This window comes from Panthera onca, chromosome A1 (genome assembly GCF_046562875.1).
Source record: "Panthera onca isolate mPanOnc1 chromosome A1, mPanOnc1 haplotype 2, whole genome shotgun sequence".
NCBI lineage: Eukaryota > Metazoa > Chordata > Mammalia > Carnivora > Felidae > Panthera > Panthera onca.
In genome coordinates, this window is record NC_138339.1 from 55,171,783 (window position 1) to 55,193,541 (window position 21,759).

A 21,759-nucleotide genomic window follows, 5' to 3' on the forward strand; every position below is an offset into this window, starting at 1 on the left:
TGATCTTCTTGCCTTTCAAAGGCACCAAGTTCATTCCTGACCCAGGATCTTTGTACTCGTTTCCTCTTCTAGAAGTTTTTCTCAGATCTTCAAATAGCTTCCAAAGTTGTATCTTCTGGGTTTCTGACAATATATCTTCTCCACTGAAATACCTTCCTTGGCCACCCTCCCTGCAATAGTGCTTCTGTTTCATCAACCCCGTCCTCTTACTCTGCTTCTCTTTGTAATACTTACCACTATTTGACATTTTAATAATTTATGTTTTTATTTATCTACGATCTGTCTTTCCTACCAGAATATATGCTGTAGGAAAGCAAAGATGTTTAAATTTTATTAATGGCTATGTCCCTACAGCCCAGAGCCTAAAACAGTGACTGGCTGACAGAAAGTAGGTAGAATATGAATGAACTAAAAAGGAGTCTATGATGTATTCACTCAAAAAATGAGGAAACTTAACATTTATTATTTCAAACACAGAAAACAAAATATTTTGTCTAATAGTTAGCTTCCTTTTTTCAGAGAATACCATCTTCTCCATTTATTGTAATTTATCTATTTAATCATGCAAATACCATTTAATGAATAAGTCTATTATAAAAATATATTTTATCATGAAATCCCTCAAAAATCTGCTAGATGAAAATTAATAGCTATGAATCATTTAAATCATTTCAGTATTTCCAAGGTTATATTATTCACCTATATAATACCAAAAATCTGACCTACTCTTTCAATAAAAATTAATGAGATTTCTCTCACTGAAACGGTATTTTTACTCTACCTGAGTTTTTAAAATACAATTGTAAGAATGTGAACTGTTGCGACTATGATACCTTACTAGTGTGGTCTAATTTTGATATGCCCCAATTCGAGAGACCCCCCGAAAACAAACCACCAGAGTCCAGAGTCAAAGCCAAGTGGCAAGGGTCGTTTATTGCAGGTTCGAACCCGGTCCTCTGCGCGCTCGTTGCCGGTGACGCTAAGAGGCCCCAAGCAAGGATCTTACAGCTTCTTTTATAGACAGGCACAAACAAGTTAGGGATTTTTTTAGAGGTTACAGAGCTGTTGTTGGTTGACATTTAAATTTGAACACTCAGCAGAACTTGATTGGTTCCCGCCTTTATTTCAAACCACTCAGCAGAACTTGATTGGTTCCCGCCTTTATGTCAGACTACAACCGGGCAAGCCCTGGCTGGTTTCGGGAATGGGGGGGGGGGGGGGGAGGTCTTTTCTTTGCAGTTGTGAGTACACCTGGTAATTTTTCTCTTAGTCTCTCAATTTTAAGTAGAACTTGGAGTTCTGTGGGGTAAAAAAATAATTTGTATCTGGTTCAACACAGTCAGTATGATATAGATAATTAGATCATAGTATCCAAATGTGGATGTTTGGTATAAGTGTACTTAAAGTGGTTTTTGAGAACAAACGAATAAAACAAAATGAAATTCATAGTAAACTTTCAACCTTAAGCTATGGATATTAGAGTGAATACTGTCTATTGTCCTACTCTCCTGAAATGTTCAACAATTTAGTATTCTTTCTAGAAGTTATTTTCCTCCAAGGTTAAATTACAGACCTTTATAATGTATTCATTACAGTACATTTCAACAAGAAACAATACAATCTGTAGCAAAACCCTAACAAAAAGTCTCCTTTCATTAAAGGTTTTAGATAGTGTACCTAGTGATTTGGGATAACGTAGGTATGAATTTGTTCATGTATGAGCAGAGTTTTATAGAAATAACAAAATTTTCAGAAATAATTACAATTTGCTTAAAAGTAAGAGCCACCTCCTTATAAAAGCTCCCCCCTCCCTTTGAAAGATGGATTGAAGGAATGAAAGAGTGCCTTTCATCTTACCACCTTTTATTGACTGTATGGTCCCACATCCCATAAAAGGTGTTGTGATTAAAAGTAAGCAATTCCTGGAAATTCTCAATATTTACTGGGTAGGACACAAACACACACACACTCTCTCTCTCTCTCTCACACACACACACACACACACACATACACTCAACACATACCTAATTACTAGATGTCTTCCTAACTTGAGGAAGAGATGAGTCTTCACGAATTTACTATGAATTACCAATATTTTTCTCTCAACATGGTCTATACTTATGTATCTACCATATAATTTAGCACTCAAAATATGAAATTATCTTGTATCATGTTTTCAGATCTATTTTTCTTTATTCTCAAACTAGAAAATCCACATTTTAAAATGTAGAATAATTTAAAAAAAAAAGGTTTATTTATTTTGAGAGAGAGAGAGAGCAATAGTGCATGCACATGCAGAGGAGGGACAGAGAGAAAAGGGGAGGTAGAATCCCAAGCAGGCTTCGTGCTATCAGCGCAGAGCCCAATGCTGGGCTCTAGCTCATGAACTGTGAAATCAGGACCTGAACCACAGGCAAAAGTCAGATACTTAACCAACTGATCCATCCACGCACCCCTAGAATCAATATTTTTTAGTAGTTAATAACATTTTTCAAATGCCTAGCATAATGAAGGACTCCTAGTAGATAGCAATCAAACAAACAAAAAAATCACGATTATATTCAATCTAGGTCTTAGTACAAATGAGTCACCATTTGTATTAGAATATCAAAGAAAGAATTCTAAGTTATATAATCTTTGACCACCTGTTTTAAGTCACAAATTTCCAAACTCCAAATCTTCATTTAAGAAAAACATTTCTTCAGAGAGCTTAGCATTATCTTTTTTAGTTTATATGTACTTATTCATTTTGCTTATTGAAAATCTTCCCCTGTAGAATGTAAACTGCATGGAGGTAGAAAATTTTGTGTGGTTTGTTCATTTTTTTAATGCCAATAAAATAAATAAAAATCTCACTAAAATAGTGCCTGACACCTAGAAAGTGCTTAGTAAATATTTGTGGAATGAACTAATGAAGGAATGAATAATTTCTATTTTCATAGTCATGAGAATGTTAATGTATTTTACCTTACATATATATATGTATATACACACATTATGTATATATAACATATATACCCCTTCAGTGAGAAAATAAATGAATAAACTTTTGTGATGAGATCATAATGTGAATAAAATATTCATTACTAGCATGCATATAAAATATTTCAATATTTTAGAAACTAGAATGGATCTTAGAATTCACATGTACCTACAATATGGTAGGGTTTTAGTTATTTTTTCTCCATCAAAAGGCTTTTATTCAGTCTGTACTTTGTGTGTTATAATTGTAGTTTGTTAGAATTGAAGGAGTGTGGTCATTTGCTTTGTATCGATGGTCAATATGTCATAATTTTAGCTGTAACTGTGGTTGTTAGTAATTATAATGATCAGCACCACTAACACTGGTAATATGAAATAAGTATGATGTCCAAGGGGAATCACTTCGTTTGTGAAATCTCAACAATTCAGATAACTGCTCCAAGGCACTTACCATATTTTGCTACTTAACATAGTCCTGGGTGATAGTTATTTTTAGATGTTATTAATTAAATAAAAAAGAATGCACTCAACTCTTATTAGCTTTATTTGGATTTATTTCATCCAGTTTTATTGAGATATAATTGACATACAACACTGTATAAGTTTAAGACTGTATAAGTTTAACACTGCATAAGTTAACTGTATAAGTTAACTTATATTGTGAATGGATATTTCCATAAAAAGAAAACATGCAAATGCTAACTAAACAGTACTTCTTTCTTATATTACCAAACTAAATTTAGGCAAAACATCAGTAAGGATGACAAGTAAAAGAAACAAATATCCAGGTGCAAACTATTTTCTGTCTTAAACTCGATGAGTTGTGGTATTTGATAATTAGATACTAGATGTTAGTGCTATGTTAGACAAACAGCATTTACTGGGTACTTACTATACAGTGAGCACTTTAAAAGGTGTTCTTTATGCATTGTGATATCAGTTTTGGGGATGAAGAAACTGAGGCTTAGATGAATAACTTGCTGAAGGTCACACTTGGGCAGTGGAGCCAGGATCAGAATCAAGATGCGACTTTGAGTTCTTGCTTTCATTGCTGGCTTCATTTGAGAGTAGCCTCAGGTCAGTCTGGTGGAATCTGCCTTTCAGAAGCAAGGCCAGCTTCATAGGTATGTGACATGAGAGTTTCACAGGTCCCCACACTTAGAAAGGTCCCCTTCTTGGTTTAAGGCTGTTCTATTGTCATTTTGAAAATCTTAATTTGAACAAGTGACTTTGCATTTTCATTTTGTACTTCGATCTACAAATTATGTAACCAGTCCAGTTCCACAGTTTTAGTGAAGGAATTTCACAGAATAGTTTCACCTTGGTTATTGCTTATTGAATCATTTTCCCTTTGAAAAATATATCCAAGGAGACTAACTTTTCCCCCAAATAGGACTATTTGTTAGTTAACCCTCGTGTAATTTCATCTTCAATGGATATAATCTCAGTCTGGTACTAGTGGGCAAAAACTACTGTTTTAGGTTTGTTGGTCCTTAGGTCTCACTTAATGTGCACCTGTGAATTAACCTTTCATTATTTGTTTTTCCTTTTAAGTAGATTTTTTATAGGATATTCTCCTTCCTCAGCCAGTTTTCTACTTCAAATTATAACCAAGGCTGTTAATTCAATTATTTATTCAAATAAGAATAAGAAAAAATTAATTTCAAAGGTCACATACCAGTTCTAGGTGCCAGCATACTCTTCAGGAAGAGTTGCAACTCAACCCCATGATCAAAAGAAATGCACCAACCTAATGCTGCACTTGCTCTTACAGTTATTCCTGTTATTTATTTCCTCTTTCTTTGCCATCTACAGTTATTATATGCTGTGAGTTGCTAACGGGGCTTTTATGAAAGCAGGGAAAATGCACTTATGTGATATGGAGACTGCATGCTAATTACTAATCTGACAGGGTGTAATAATACAAAAGCATCAGCAAAGAGAAAAAAAATGAGCAGAATATGCAATTATTTTATGAAAGATTTTCTTTCCTTGAGGGAGAAATCTGCACACTTACCATCTGCAACAAGGAAGATGTTGAACTACATAAGTGAATTACCCCAGCTCTGTGTACATGTGTAAATGGAATAGGATGAACCTGAAATGACATTAGGTAATTTGGTTATTGTCAAAAAAAAAAATAAAAATAAAGAATACCAGAATACATGACTAATATAGTAGACTCCAAAGACGTATTTTCAGAATTTTTTCAAAGGGCCACAGTAATTCATTTGAGAAATCAAATGTGATGTAAAGTAATACACATTTTTCCAAATTAAAAAATATATATAAAGGTTTCATTATTCTTCATAATGCATATAAACTGAACAACTAAAATGTGCTATAAGAAAAAGGAATCAGTACATTAAGATTCCAGCCTAAGAGTTAGAAAGTTTATTACTAATAGCACATTTATCCAAGAAGTGAAATCATCTGGACAAGGTCCTTGGTTAACATTTAGAGTCAGTCTTATTTTAAGTGACCATAGAGTTTAAGTGTTTTCATGCCAGCTTCAAATATAATACTGAGCCCTTAACTTTTTGTAAGTCTCTTTTAAGGTTTTCCAAAAGAGAAAATTAGTTACTCATACTCCCGAAAAGTTGCCATGTAACGGGAATAAAAATGTTACTTCAACAGAACAATCTAATATTTCTCTACTTTTAGAAGCACAGGGATCATTGTTGTTGTTGTTTTAATATTAAGGATGCTAAATAATAAGATGGATACTCTTTAAAAATGAGAAGGAATGAACCCTTGGAGATAGGGAGATGTGAACCTGTACTAATCTTAATTGGTTTGTGAATTCCAACACCTAGTGATATTCCATGTCGCCATCAGCCTAGAGCTCTCACACAGCTGCAGACAACTGTTCAAAGATTGTGCTTAACGTTGGGCTGGGTGCCAGAGCAACGATTAAATTAATGAGGTTGGAGGACAAGCATGTTTATGAAAAGAAGTACATTAAATCCCATATGCTGTTGTTATCTTTGCTCTTTCTCCTAAGGTTATTTCAGTCTTTGATTATACCTTAATTGATTTGGCATTTAATTTGGTATTCATTGGAATTTGGTTATTTAATTCTCAGTGATTGTTTTGTAATAAAAAAAACATTTTAAATGTAAATCAAACATTAACTATATTGAGTAGATGTTTCTGAGCTCTGTTGTGAATGACCTGTGGTGTGGTCACTTCAGAGAAGCATTCTTCTCCCTCCCTTACAGACGGTTACCATGTGACATCAGTCTGAAAGATGGATACAGTGGAGCTTAAGCATGTCAGTGATTATCTCCCTCTATTTGTAAGCATTTGTAAGATAGGGATCCAGTCTGTTCAACTAGACTTTTAAAGTGACGCTGACAGATCACTGCTTATTAAGCACACCATGATATGGAAAACGCATGTGTCTGTTTATTTCATGATTATAGAATAAGCAGAATGCACATGTACCATTTACACCGTTTGAAATGTTCCCCGTACGTGAAACTTTTTGGATTTGGACGGATTTTTAGTGTGCTCTGTTATATGATTCTCATGTTTCTCTACTTTTCTATTGAGTATAATTTGTTGAAAGTTTATCTCATAACATACTTAAGGATAAGCTCATTTCCCTTTTCTCTCCCAACTATCTGGTTTAGTTGGCATCTTGGGAATAATACACAAGTGCAAGCATGATTCTTATCTCAATACTGCTTTATCAGCCAAACTACATTTAGTCCTAATTCATTTTATTTAAGACAGTGGGCACCTCAAGAGGTTGTTTATGAATCAGCCCTAGTCTAATGATAAAGTAAGAGAAGGTGAAAGTCTCATAATGTCATTTTTTGTAGACCTGCACCAATTCCCAGTCTCTCTTTCTCTCTCCTATTTTCTTATGCCAACAAACAAACAAACAAACAAACCCTAGTTCATGTCGGGATTTCTTTTCTGAATTTATGGGCATGAAGGGTATTAGCATCAACAGCCACATCTAAACTGTTTTGGTCCCCAGAGCATTCACTATGGCATTATCCTGAAGGTCCTGCCTGCTTTACGTTCTGATGTGTCCAGTCATGTTTAACTCTTCATATTACACCCTATACCTTTGGTGGGAACATATGAATGTTTCAAGGATATTTATAATTACTGTCTCAAGCAGGACTCAACCACATTACTCCTTCAGTCAAAAACTATTTGGGGACACCCATAAAAGCTTAATTTAGGTAATTTATTAATGCATTTATTTTGACCAATAGAACCACTAAAGCCCCTGAGTAATAAATTTTCGTCTAGTATAGACTGTATTTCTGGTTATATTCTATGATTCTCACATGCTGATTTTTTTCATACAAAATTATTAGACATAATCAAAAGTTAACTGATGAATGTGGTGACACAGACAGGCTTTGTTTTCCACTTGGTGTAATGTCACTTACTTCGTTGTAGTTGAAGTTCATTTGCATTAGAGGATTTCAGCTGTTACGTTGTAAAGAAGGAAAAGAAAAACAGTTTTAGCCAACACCTGATTTCTTTAAAAATTCATGATCTTTTAAAATGCAATGGTTTGTATGTTCAGCTTATTTCTCTTATTCTATAGACTCAGAACTTAGCTTCCTTTTCAAGTTAAAGTGCACTGGCAAAATGCATCCCAGTGAAAAGCCAGGTATTTAACAAGATGGTTGTTTGAGAACTCAATATATTCTAAAAGCCTTTTATCCACCAGTCAAAAGATTCTTTGCCTATATTATTTATTTGATTCCCAGTGGAATCCCATGATAACTTTTTAAAAATATTCTCAATTATACATAATTTATTTTTAACATAATTTATTGTCAAATTGGTTTCCATACAACACCCAGTGCTCATCCCAAGTACCCTCCTCAATGCCCATCACCCACTTTCCCCTCTCCTCCACCCCCATCAACCCTCATTTTGTTCTCAGTATTTAAGAGCCTCTTATGGTTTGCCTCCCTCCCTCTGCAACAGTTTTTTCCCCTTCTCCTCCCCCATGGTCTTCTGTTAAGTTTCTCAAGATCCACATATGAGTGAAAACATATGGTATCAGTCTTTCTCTGACTGAGTTATTTCACTTAGCATAATACCATGATAAGTTTTTAATGTCCCCATTTTAGAATGGCAACTGCAAACACCTGTGGTAAGAGACAGTGTCACATCCAGTGTATATGCAGTCTTTTCCAATAGTGCAATCATTAATGAACAGAGTAATTGGTAGTGTATAATTTAGTTAAGTATTTCTGGGTTTGAATGTAATAGAACAACAACAAAAAAATTACTAAAAATAAAATTGATCACAGCTAATGTTTCTGTCATGGAATCTTCCTGTTTTTTTCATCTGATCTATTCACTTTTTTAAACAAATCATCTCTATTCTCAACCTCACTTCAGAGCTCATTTCTTCTTTTTGGTTTTCCAGGTGCATTTCTGATTGGAAATCAGCTCATTCTTTTATCAATTCTTGGCTCACATTGCCAAGAGAAGAAAGTTGGTAGGCTCAATTCATATTTCTGAATCACATCACAGCATAAATCATTGGTTGACCTGTTATTTGGTTGCCTTTGAGTTAGATCTATTCCAGGTCCACTCAGCTTAGACTGAGTATGAAGTGTCACATGCCCAACATTGCTGCCTAAAAGTTGTCTCTTCAGCAGGTCTATGGGATGGGCTTGGAGACCTAGAATAAGCTGGGCAAAGAAGTGTAGGATGGGCAGATGAGGGTGCATACCTTTCGTGGTATTTATAATAACAAAACAGAATAGTCAGGTTTGTCATAATTTAAATTGATAATCTGAATTCAAAGATATGTCGCTGTTAGGAATGGCAAACAACATATGTTTCATTCAGTGCTCAACTTTCACTTGATACTCAGGGAGCTCACTCTCCCAGTAAGATAAGCACAGTACAAAAACTCTCAAAACAGAATCCTTTGAAATCCCTGAAAATTCCCTGGCAACATCTCTGGATGAGGAGACTTGAGTGTTAACTGTGTCTTCTTCCTTCTCTACACTTTATAATCTCAGTTAAATTTCTTTAAGAAGTCTTTAAGAATTTCTTGGAGGGTTGTAGCAGAGGGCATTTCAAAATAAAAGTACAGCATTTTAGGGGAGCCTGGGTTGCTCAGTTGGTTGAGCGTCCAAGTCTTGGTTTCAGCTCGGGTTTTGATCTCATAGTTTGTGAGTTCGAACCCCACATTGGGCTCTGTGCTGTCAGTGAGGAGCCTGCTTGGGATTCTCTCTCTCTCCCTCTATCTCCAGCCCTCTCCCACTTATTCTCTCTCTCTCTCTCTTAAAACTAAATAAATAAACTTAAAAAAAAAAAAACTGCATCATTTTAGCTGCCCTGCTGCAAACGTGACTTTTACAGCTGAGGTGTAGAGAGATCCAGAAAGTAATTAACTTGTAAAAGGCCATGTAACCAGTTAGAGCTAAGGCTTCAAATACCTTGATTATCATATTTGTTAGTGCTCCTTAAACCACAGTGCTGCGACCCAAACCGAAATTTTAAAATATTCTAACTTATACAAACATATCTATTATTCAGCATGTTTGAAAACAAGGTAAACTACTGAACTGAATATTCTCTCTGCTGAGGAAATTTTGTATATCAATTCTTGGATTATTAATTTTCAATATTTAGAGTAAGCTATTTCATAATTAAAATGGAATCATAATTATTTGGGATTTTTCTTTGATTCGGAAGGAACTCCAGCTTAGAATTCATACAGTTAGAAAACTGTATTCAATTTATGCATCACCCAAAAGCAGATTTTGGTTTTAATGAATACTGATTAGCTTAGTCTATTTGGGCTACTGTGAAAAAATTACTACAGACTGGGTAGCTTATAAACAACAGAAATTTATTTCTCACAGTTCTGGAGGCCAGGAAGGCCAGGAAGTCCAAGATGAAGGCACCAGCACGATCATAGTCTGGTAAGTACCATCTTTCTGTTTATAGCCTTTGACATCTTGCTGTGTCCTCATATGATGAAAGGGGCAAGGTGTCTCTGGGTCTCTTCTATAAGGACATAATTAATAAGGTCTCCCTTCCTAATACTATCATCTTGGTGGGTTACGATTTCAACATATAGGAATTTGATGGGGACACAGACATTTAGACCATAGCACTGATGTTTTCTTATTTGTTATTCATCTTTTTTGCATAAAAGTAAAGTACAGAAATTCCCAACTGCATAGCCTTTGTATATCTGTTCCACTACCTGGTTCCTCAGAATCATGTAGGGATCACATAAGGAAGAAAGTGAAGGAGTATGGAAATTTATTCCATCAGCTGTGTAGGCTTCTACTTTTCTGATTCTGGAATCTACAGTGGGTTCCCTGGGCACTTGGAAAAGTTCTTTGCTGCATCTAGGTCAGTAAGTTTGTTCAGTGAGTCACTTCTTTGTTCACTTTGCATTTTTATTTCTCAGAGAGAAGTGTATTAATACAAAGAAATAAAACCAACCAAAACCGACACAAGCACCATTCAGTTGAAATACACTGTGGGCTGCAAATATACTTTCTAATTATCTGGTAGCCACATTGCTAAAATAAAAAGAAACAGAGGAAATTAATTTTAATAATATATGTCATTTGTCTAATGTACTGGGATGTTTCAATTTCAACATATAATCAGTATAACGTTGATAAGATTATTTTATATTCCTTTTCTCGTGCTAACTCTTTGTAATCCAGTGCATGTTTTATTCTTACAAGGCTTCTCAATTTCAACTAGCCCCATTTCACATGCCCATAAGTCAAAAGTGGCTCTGGGTTGCCACACTGGAGAGCTCTAACTTCTCACTTCTAAACATTCCCTGAGGTCAATATACATCTTACTCTAATTATACAGGAAAAATGTATTTCTGTGTTACTAGTCACAATTTTTAAAATTATTTAAAATTTGCATTTGCAGTGATAAATACTTAAGATGAAAAAAAAAAGTAACATGTGGGACAGATATGTAACATGAGCTCAGTTTTGTAAAAAGTAGGTGTAAACATACATGGAGGGATCCAGACATAGTACTAATTTCTAAGTGTTTTTTCTAAGTAATAGGATTGGAAGGGTGAGGAAAGAAACTGTAAACTTATTTTGTGTATTGTTTTTTTTAGAGTGAAGAATTAAGGAAGTTTTTACATTTTTGTGTTTATAGATTTAAAATTAAACCAGAAATCTAAAGTGGATAATTCATTTCTCACCATTCATTTTATTAAGTTAGCTTTATGTGGCTACCATACATTGGTCATTTTGCTGCTCTGTCCTAAATTAACTGTATTTCTAAAGCTATCAGAAATTCAAGCAGATATACCATGAGTGCTCTGGCCTATTTACGCCGTCCAAATAATAGAAAGATTTTCCAGTTTTCATTTATTTCTGTGTAAAAATAATCTAGTAACTCCATAGCATTTTCAGTTTTGACTACCTTTGGAGGGACTAGAAACCACTGAAATCACAATTAAAAGGATAATAATTTAGCAAGCAGGACATCTCATTCGATAATTATGTTCAAAATAGGCTCACTCTTCCTCATAAAAGGAAGCCCTTGTTTTTCTGGAGAAACAAAGAGTTTATGGGTGTTTAAATATATTGTGAGTATGTTGTATTAATTTAACAATGAAGAAATTTATATGAGTTAATCATCAAGGGCACAAATACTACTGAATTAAAACAAAACAACACTTCGGGGGTCTGAGCTATGACAGGATTGGTGGGAAAAACTGACTGTACTCTTAGGGAGAATGGAACTCAGAACAGTGAACAAATCACAGGAGCATTTAACTGCCTTCTCTCTGAGACATTGGCTTATCTAATAAATTAGGCTTTGTTGCCCTGCTGAGCTGAGGGACAGAAGCTAGGGGTCCATGGGGAGACCAAACCCCCCTTAAACCAGGACCACAGAATACTACACCCTCAGAGTGAGAGGAAATAATCCTGACTACCATTCCCAGGAATAGGGGTAGATGTGCAGGGAAGATCTCAGACTACCTAAATAGATCAATGGAAAACAGAAAAGGAAAGAAACAAAACTCTTTTTTATTGTATCTGCAACTTGTAAGTCCTTATGAGGTCTTTTTCTTTTACTCTGAGTAAGTCCTTATGAAATCTTTGTCTTTTAACTCTGAGTGGAACTCTTTGAGGGTTCTGAGCAGAAAAGTGATAGGATCTGAATTAAATTCAGAAGTACCTCAGAGGCTAGTGTGTAGGGGACAGCCTGTAGGGGGAGGGTAGATACACTGAGGTCAGTTAGAGGACTTGGCAGTATCTTATCAAGAGAAGAAGATTCATACTCGCTTCGGCAGCACATATACTAAAAAAAAAAAAAAGAGAGAGGAAGATTGGACCAAGATGGCAGCAGTGATGGTGGTAAGAAGAGGTTAATTTATGTGCTTCCTTCAGTAGTACAGCTGTTAGAATATTCTGACTCTATGAATGTGGGGTGTGAACAAAAGGTGTATGTGTCATCAGAATAGTTGAAAACATACCCCATGATCTGGCAATACCATTTAAAGGTATCTATCTTACAGATAGTCTTAACTATATGGAAAGGAATCATGTACAAGAATATATAATTTACCATTGTTGATTATTGTTCATTTTGTTCCCATTACAAGGGAATAGATAAACACAAGGTAATATCTTTAAGTCAGGTATTACTATGTAACAATTGAAGCGAACTAGATCTATGTGTGTTAACATGACCAATCTCAAAAATAAAGTCGGGTGAAAAAAATTAATAGTTTATAACACTGTAAATAATAAAATCCATAATCCAGTACTATGCATTAGGTATAAATATATAAATTTCAATAAGTATTTAAGAACTTGAATTGGAAAGATATCCACTAATAGGAGAGAGAGATTTTCAGGAATGAAGGAAAGTAAGAATACAGAGATGGGTATGTGTTCATTTGTTATAGTACTCTGTATTTCTCTGTATTTTCCAAAACTTTCCTAAAATCACTGAGGCTTAAGCCAAAATAAAAGCTGTTTAAAATAAAATTTTAACCAACAAAATTGCCAGTCACTTGAACATGGATATCATTTTGTACAGTTTGTCCAATGCTTATAGATTCTGAGATTCTGTTCAACAATTTTGGCAAAAAAAAAAAAAAAAAAAAAAAAAATATATATATATATATATATATATATATATATATATATATATATATATATATTGAGAACTTAACTATGGGCAAAGCAATATTCCTAACATTGAGGGAATACTCACAGAACACTATCCTAACTCCAAGAAACACAACATCAGATGTTTCCTGTTTTTGTAGAGATTTCTTCCTCAAATGAGGTAAGAAAGAAGGTAGCCAAAGTGGGAGAGGTACGCATTTATTCTGGTAGGGAGAAATTCTTGAAGGATGGGGGAAGTGCATATGACATGAGGCCAGAAATGCATTCAGTTGTTAGAAGAACAAAAACAGAGAGGTTGCTGATTCAGAAATGTGGAGAGAAAGCCAAGCATTTCAAGTGAGTAAATGCAGTAACTAAAACTAAATAGCAAAACACTTAGAACTGAATCTCAGACCTAGCCAACCTAGCAAAAAAAAGGAGAGTAGTCTGCATTTTTTTTTTCCCAACAGCAAAGCTGAGTTGCAGCACCTGAAATCTCTATGTCATTCCTAAAGCATAAAATTACCTGTGGTAAGCCTATCATAATTAAATAAAACATGAAATGTTAAGTAACATAGGTATGGGTATATTATGCATAAAAACACTTTGAAAGCTCTACCATGCTACATACATCTAAGATGTTCACATTTATAAATGCAGATATATGAATCTAAGAATAATAATGAAAGCTATTTTTTAATGCACACTAACTCAGGGCCATGCATAACAGAAATTAAACTACTTCTATGCACTGTATTACTGAATTAGTACCTTAGCCCTAAGAGACTTTAGTACTAATATTAACCCTATATTACAGATAAATAACATGAAGGGTAGAGAGCATAGCTTAGTAAATGGTTCTCCAAGGTTCTGTAATCCAGGTACTGGACTTTCTACAGCTATTGGGTATTCATGATTCATCCTGTGGTTGGCAGTATAACATGTGGTTGATTTTTAATTTGTAATCAGGGGGATTTGGGTTCATATTCTGGCTCAGTGACTCTCCAGCTTGGTTACTTTGACCAAGATAAATTCTCTAAGCCTCACACTTTTCATTTATAAAGTTGTGGTCACACTGACTGCATTAGAGATGTCATAAGAATATCAGGAGAATGAGAGAAGTAATATACAACTTTTAAATAGTCCCTAGTGTCTAGCGAACATTTGTTTAAACATTTTTTTAGTGTTCATTTACTTTTGAGAGAGTGAGTATGAGCGGGGGAGGGGTAAAGAGAGAGAGAGACACACACACACAGAATCTGAAGCACGTTCTGAGCTGTCAGCACAGAGCCCAATGTGGGGCTCAAACCCACAAACCCAGAAATCATGAGCCAAAGCTGGATGCTCAACTGACTAAGCCACATAGGTGCTCCTAGTGAACATTTGTTTAATTTCTAGTATATATTTTAAAAATTATCATAAGTGTGAAGATAATGGGTCATTCTCACGTTGACACATGAGAACTACATTAATTGAACTACAGTTAGGAGATAGTAACAAATTAGTAAACTTCCTTTAATCATATATCATTCTTTCAAGACTAGTTTTGTCACTATTAGGTTTAAAGTACATTCTTGATGCATTCCACATACTGCAAATCTAAGGACTAATAATATCCTTATCCTGGTGTTAAGCAGAGATGAATTTTGATTGTTAGGACTGTCTTTTGTTGATGTGGACAATTGAGAGATAATGACCACAATATGAGGGTGTGACAACTGATTATTTGATTTTTATGTAATTTGATCTCATTGTTACCCTTCTCTCTTTCACTTCATTCTCCTTACCTGACCTTGTGTTAAAACCTCACAATTACTGGAGAAAGGTGCTTTGTGAAAGTACAAGAGACTTGTTATCCAGTGGTCCATATTTAATATAAAATGAAGAAGAAAATAACATGCTTTTTAAGATACACTCAACACGTTTTATTAGATTAAAAGTAAATCATGTTTTACTGATGATTATCATTGTCACTGTATACAGACATCATTTTGTAAAGTATTATCTGTTTTATTGGTATCCTTTCTCATGTGCATATGATAAAACATGGTTTTCCTAATGTCCTTTCACAATTTCCTAAAACTGTAGCCAATTTGCAATTGGAAACACAGACTCTCCCTCTCTATATCTCTCTCCTGCCCCCAAGCCTTAACCTATCAAATAATAAGCACACTTGTAAGTAGGCCTCAGTTTGCTTTTCTTTTTTCTTAAGTTTATTTTGAGAGAGAGTTTATTTTTTTATTTTTTTAAAATTTTATTTTTTATTTTTTAAAAAATTTACATCCAAATTAGTTAGCATGTAGTGAAACAATGATTTCAGGAGTAGATTCCTTAATGCCCCTTTCCCATTTAGCCCATCCCCCCTCCCACAACCCCTCCAGCAACCCTCAGTTTGTTCTCCAGATTTATTAGTCTCTTCTGTTTTGTCTCCCTCCCTGTTTTTATATTATTTTTGTTTCCCTTCCCTTATGTTCATCGTTTTGTCTCTTAAAGTCCTCATATGAATGAAGTCATATGATTTTTGTCTTTCTCTGACTAATTTCACTTAGCATAATACCCTCCAGTTTATTTTTAAAGTTTATTTTGAACGTGTGCATTAATGGGGGAGGGGCAGAGAGAGAGAGAGGGAGAGATACAGAATCCCAAGTAGTCTCTGTACTGTCATTACAGAGCCTGAGGGGACACTGGGCTCCACTGCCCGAACCATGAGATCACGGCCTAAGCTGAAGTGTGGCGCTTAACTGACTGAGCCACCCAGGCACCACTCAGTTTGCTTTTCTTTTTTCATTTTTATTAAAAAATAATTAATGTTTATTTATTATTTTGAGAGAGACAGAGCAAGAGTTGGGGAGTGGCAGCAAGAGAGGGAGACACAGAATCCTAAGCAGGCTCCAGGCTCTGAGCTGTCAGCACGGAGCCCAACATGGAGCTCGAACCCTCAGACTACAGACCGCGAGATCATGACCTGAACTGACACTCAACTGACTGAGGCACCCAGGTGCCCCTCAAATTGCTTTTCTAAACCAATTTCTCTCTCCATTTCCTTCAATGAAACTAGACTGCATATATGTAGCTGTTTTCACAAGAAGAGGGTAAGTTTGACAGAATTGTGATCTATTCACTTTTACTCAAATATATAGATAATCAAGAATATGTAAAATTAACTCTTGTCTCCTATAAAATAATCTTGGTTGATTTAAAGTCTAAATCATTCATAAGTTCAAGCAGGATTGTGCTTTCCTATTATTTTAATTAATTTTACACTAAAAACCTCACATTAAAACAAGCAAGCTACATCATGATCTATTATGAGAATCAGATCTTAATGCCCCTTGTAAAAGATGGTCTCATAAAAATAAGACGAGGAGGAATGAAAAGAACCAAGCCAAGAAAGCACTGAATACATGTTCATTTAACTTTTACCTGATCTCTTATTAATCCCTCAGTGTTCTATTCCTCATTATTATTTTCTGTGTAAACTAAGGTTCCTGAAAAACAAACAACACGACAAAGATATTCTTTTTACAAAAATGAATTTGATCAAAAATGATCACAATATTAAAAAGTGCCATTAGGAAGAAAATACAGCACATAAATAGAAAAATGGACTCAGATCTAAAAGACAAGGATTAAAATCCTGAGGGTTCATTTAATAGGTCTCTTGTCTCTGTGTCTTAATCCAATTCAAGATCCAACTCTAAGTACTTCCCTATCCACAAAGCCTTCAACACAGAACACTGCAGATCACCTCTCTGAAGTCCTAAGCACTTATTCTCAACTAATTTTATTTTATATATGATATTGATCTTTATAGGCAACATATACATTAAATTTAATTAAATTATATGTACAATTTAAATGGAGCCTTGCCTACTAGACTCTGCACCACTTGATGGCAAAAGTGGTGGTATCCCCCATAGTGTCTGGCAAAATGCCTCATGCAAGATTTGTGCTTAATAAATGTTTGATTTCTAAATATACAGACATAGTCGTTCAGGCTCAAGATAGAAGTCCAAAAACACTGACGTTGACCTCATAAGTTTAAGAGAAATAGAAAAAAATGTTGATATCTAAAATTATAAAATTGGTATCTAAATTATATCCAAAAATAAATAACCTTTACACAAAAGCAAAAATAAAGAAAAAGGAGAAGATTGTAATTTAAGAACTGTAGTAATCTATAAAGAAATGTTTATTTGATCTAAATCAAAGAATCCTGACTATATATGTTCAATTTTAGACCCATTCTATTTTAACCCCTGACCTAAGATTTATAAGTTATTTTTCCTTCTGTCTTCAAGTGGAAAGAAAATAAAAGTTCTCTAGCAGAGGAGAAGTTTTCTGGCCGAGGAACACACACTTTTTAAAATACACTAGCACTTCCAGATAAGTTATACCTTATTACATTGTTTTGTGCCAGAGGTCCAGATTTTACACCTGAATAATAAAGAAAACTATGTGTTCTTTGAAAACTTGAACTTTTGCTTCGACAGTAGGACACTGAGACGATTAATAACTATTCTAGGCCTATCTGCACATTTCAAATAAATTCATACACAGTTAGAATATTGTTTTCTTCCTGTTGCAGACATTTGTACATGCTACTATTTTAGCTTGGATATCTTCTTGCCCAGTTTACCACCCCTCACCTCCCTTTTGCCTACATAACATTTATTTGTTTTTCAGTTCCTTTTCAAACGTCACTTTATCAGAAAAAAAATTCGTCGACACTGAGATCACTTTCCTTTGTAATAAGCTCTCATCGATGATCCCTTCTTTCATTTGGGATCCTTATTTTGTTAAATAGGAGGGTTGCTTGGGTGATAATTTCATTTATACCTTGCCTCCTCTGTTTGATTGGAAGCTAGGGAGGTGGTGATGAATCAGATAGTTTTATTCACACAGTGTCAGATAGAGTTTTAGGTAGTTACCTATACTGAATAATAAGCCAGAGTGATTTATTTTGAGATATAAATTCATTTTTAAAGCACTGAAGCTTTTTCATTTTGATGTGAAATATGTTCTGTGAAAGTTCTCAGTTATTTTGGTAGTGGATTCAATAGTGATTGGTATTTTTAATTTGTCTCATGCAATGAATTATTATGTCATACTCTTCACAAACCACTTATTATTCATTAAATATAAATATTATCGGTTAATATAAATATATAGAACTATATTCTTATTCCTTCCACCTAGTTCTGAAAACGAACTAAATATTTGTCCCAAGCTCGCAGTAGGACTTCTGCTCCTCACTCTTTTCACCCCATTTTTGTTGAGGCCAGTTTAGGAGCCAAGAACTCATGAACACTGTACCTGCTGTGGTTAGCTACTGAAGATGCTCAGCCTACCCTAACCTTCTTATCTGTTTGGCCACGCTCTGTTTATCCTTCAACATTTACCTTCCATCTCATTTTCTTGATGACAACCCTAGATTCTGTCCATTCCCTGCTACACGCAATGTCTGTTGTACTGTTCTACTGTTCCACGCAATTTAGCACTTCCTTACATAATGTCCTCTGTTGTTAGTGAGTGCTTGACATGATCTATCTTGTATTCCCCATCTAATTTTTTTAATGTTTGTTTATTTATTTATTTATTTATTTATGTTTTTAAATTTTTTTTTAACGTTTTTTATTTATTTTTGAGACAGAGAGAGACAGAGCATGAACAGGAGAGGAGCAGAGAGGGAGATGCAGAATCCTTAGCAGGCTACAGGCTCTGAGCTGTCCGCACAGAGCCTGACGTGGGGCTCTAACTGACAGACCGCGAGATCATGACCTGAGCTGAAGTCAGATGCTCAACTGACTGAGCCACCCAGGCGCCCCACTTGTATTCCCTATCTAAAACATAAGCTTACGGAGTCAGGAATTGGGCAAAAACACTTCTGTGTACTGAGAGCTCTAAGTACATCATTTCCAGGGTCCAAATTGCCATCCAAGTCAATCGCTGCTCATTCATCAAGCTTCAGCCTCAGATGCCTTTGGGATTCTTCCATCTTCCCTTAGTACCTGGCACAAGCCTGTGTAATCCCCATTTATCAGTATGTGTTGCCATATTTTTCTCCTTTCTCTTTATCTCTCCAATAGGAAAAAGCTTGGTAAGGTCAGGGATCATGTCTTTTGTGGCTGTGTATCCTTAGGATCCAGCACAGTGTATAGTGGAGGATAGGGGCTCAATACGTATTTGCAAAATGAGTAAATTAATGGTCTCTCTCTCTTTTAATTTGGACAGGCATAGGATCTTCTTACTTTCTAAGAAGATTAAGAAAATTTATATAAACTCTGAAAAAATCGCATAGATGTTTAAAACATATGTAAAATTGAGTAAATTTCTTGATTGACATTTTATTCTGTGCACAGAGTGTAGCGTAGTGGTTGGGTCAAAGAATTGAGCTTTGCAATCATACCTGTCAGAATTCTGGTTCTTCATAACCTTAAGAAGGTTACCTTGCCTCAGCCTCAGTAACCTCATAAAAAGTGAAAATATGACTAACTACCTCAGAGTATTGTGAGAATTAATCAGTGCAATGTGTGTAAAAATCCTGGCAAATTGGCTGGCACAGAAAGAGCCTTTAGTAAGTTTTAATCAATTATTGCTATGAAAGTGTTTTAAGAGGGGGAAAGACTAAATGTTATTTCTTATGCTTCACAGATGTGAAAACAATCACGTATTCCAGTTGAATATGCAATATACATTTAAAAATGTAACATACAAAGCCCAAACACAGACAAGCAGAATACCTTCTTTATGTTTCTATAAAAATCAAACCACCTTGAGATACTATATCAGGGGCTGACACATCTTCTCTGTAAAAGGCCAAATAGTAACTATTTTTGGTTTAGAAAACTGTACTGCTTCTGTCACAGCTACTCAATTTTATTGTTGTATCATGAAAGTAGCCACAGACAGCAAGAACACAAATGAGCCTGGCTGTGTCCTAATAAAACTTTATTTACAAAAACAGATGGCGAGTCAGGTTTGCCAACCCCTGTGGTAGCTAGATATATCTATGTCTCACTATATAATTCCACCACAGGTAATAATTTAACATTTGTATAACACATTTCTGCAATGATGCCCAAACTTTAATGGAGCTAGAATGCTTAAAAGGTAACTTTTAAGAATTATTAATGCATAATTCAACCTTTACGCACATTTGAATACATGTAATTTCTAATCTCTATTGTAAATAGCTGTTTATGAAAGACAAGATTTATGTTCTTCACTAGTTGTGGGTAAGTAAAATTTGTTATCACCTTTCACCCTGGCATAGTACTTAGTGAATACTAGATGTTCAATTCATATATACATAGAGTAAAAACTAATAAAAGCCTCATAGCAACCTAGGTATAATCTTGCTCATGTATCTTTAAAATCAACTGAAGACAATACCATTTAGTGCAAAGATCCTGGGCTTTCAATCCAAACATGTCTCTGTCCCTGCCAGATGTTCATCTTGCTGACCTCGTGTCCCTGGGTAAGTTCTGTTACAGGACAGAGTAATAATATTTACCTTAACACAATGGTTGTCAGCCAGAGGACATTTCTGACCCTAGGGGACATTTGCAGTGACATTTTTGATTGTCACAACTTGGCAGGGAGAGGGTTGCTACTGGCATCTAATGGGTAGAAGCTAGGGACTCTGCTCAACACCCTACAATGCACAGGACAGCCCCAACTTTTCCCCCAAGTAATTATCCGGCCCAAATTGTTGATAGTGCCGAGTTTGAGACACTATAACTTAAAAGTTTGTGTGAGGTTTAATTCACACCATGCTGAAAGGTTTAGCAGGAGACCTGGATAATAATAAGACCGATTATAAGACTGATTAATAATAAGACTGACTTCTATTGACTGTTGACTGGCAGAAAATAAAGACTTATACAAATTTGAACACAGACATGTATAAAAACAAATGAGCTATCCATTTTGGGGGCTAGAAGCATGTTGATGCATCTTGTAGATTAACTAGTAAAAATGATACCACTCACATATATATTGACATTTGGAAGCCACGTGCTGTTCGCCAGCCTTGAAAGTTTTTGAATGATACTTGGCTGTTCTGTCATTGTTACAGTAAATGTTTTATCTTGATGTTAATATCTTTCTTGCTTTAAATTCATGTGGGAAATATGAAAGTCCTATTTCCTATCTTAAAAATCAATGACAACTTAATCAACGCTGCTAACAACAAGCCCCAGTTCTTATGTAGTAGAAAAGTAAACAAGCTGGAGAATTAAAAGTGACAGAATTTTCACATCAAGGACGGAGAGCATTCTTGCAGCCAGCTCTTCTATATTTGCAGCCTGAAAGGTTCCATCTGCTTGGTTCTTTCCTCAGGGGACTAAGGCACCTTGAAAGGGATAAGAGAACTTCAGCATTGCAATAATGTTTCATATCATTAGGTTTAAATTAGGTAAATAACAGAATTCTTAACTGATGACGTATCCTGTTCCACTAATCATAGCATGAGATCTCCAGTACTGTCTTCAGAACATTTTTCCCTAGAAACAGCCCTGCTTCTGCTTCTTTTACACATTTCTAGGGTATGCAACTGAATGAGGAGGCTGCCAAGAGGAAAAACAGAAATACGTCTGAGATGGTACTTAACAATAACAACAAAACACATACACACACACACACACACACACACACACAC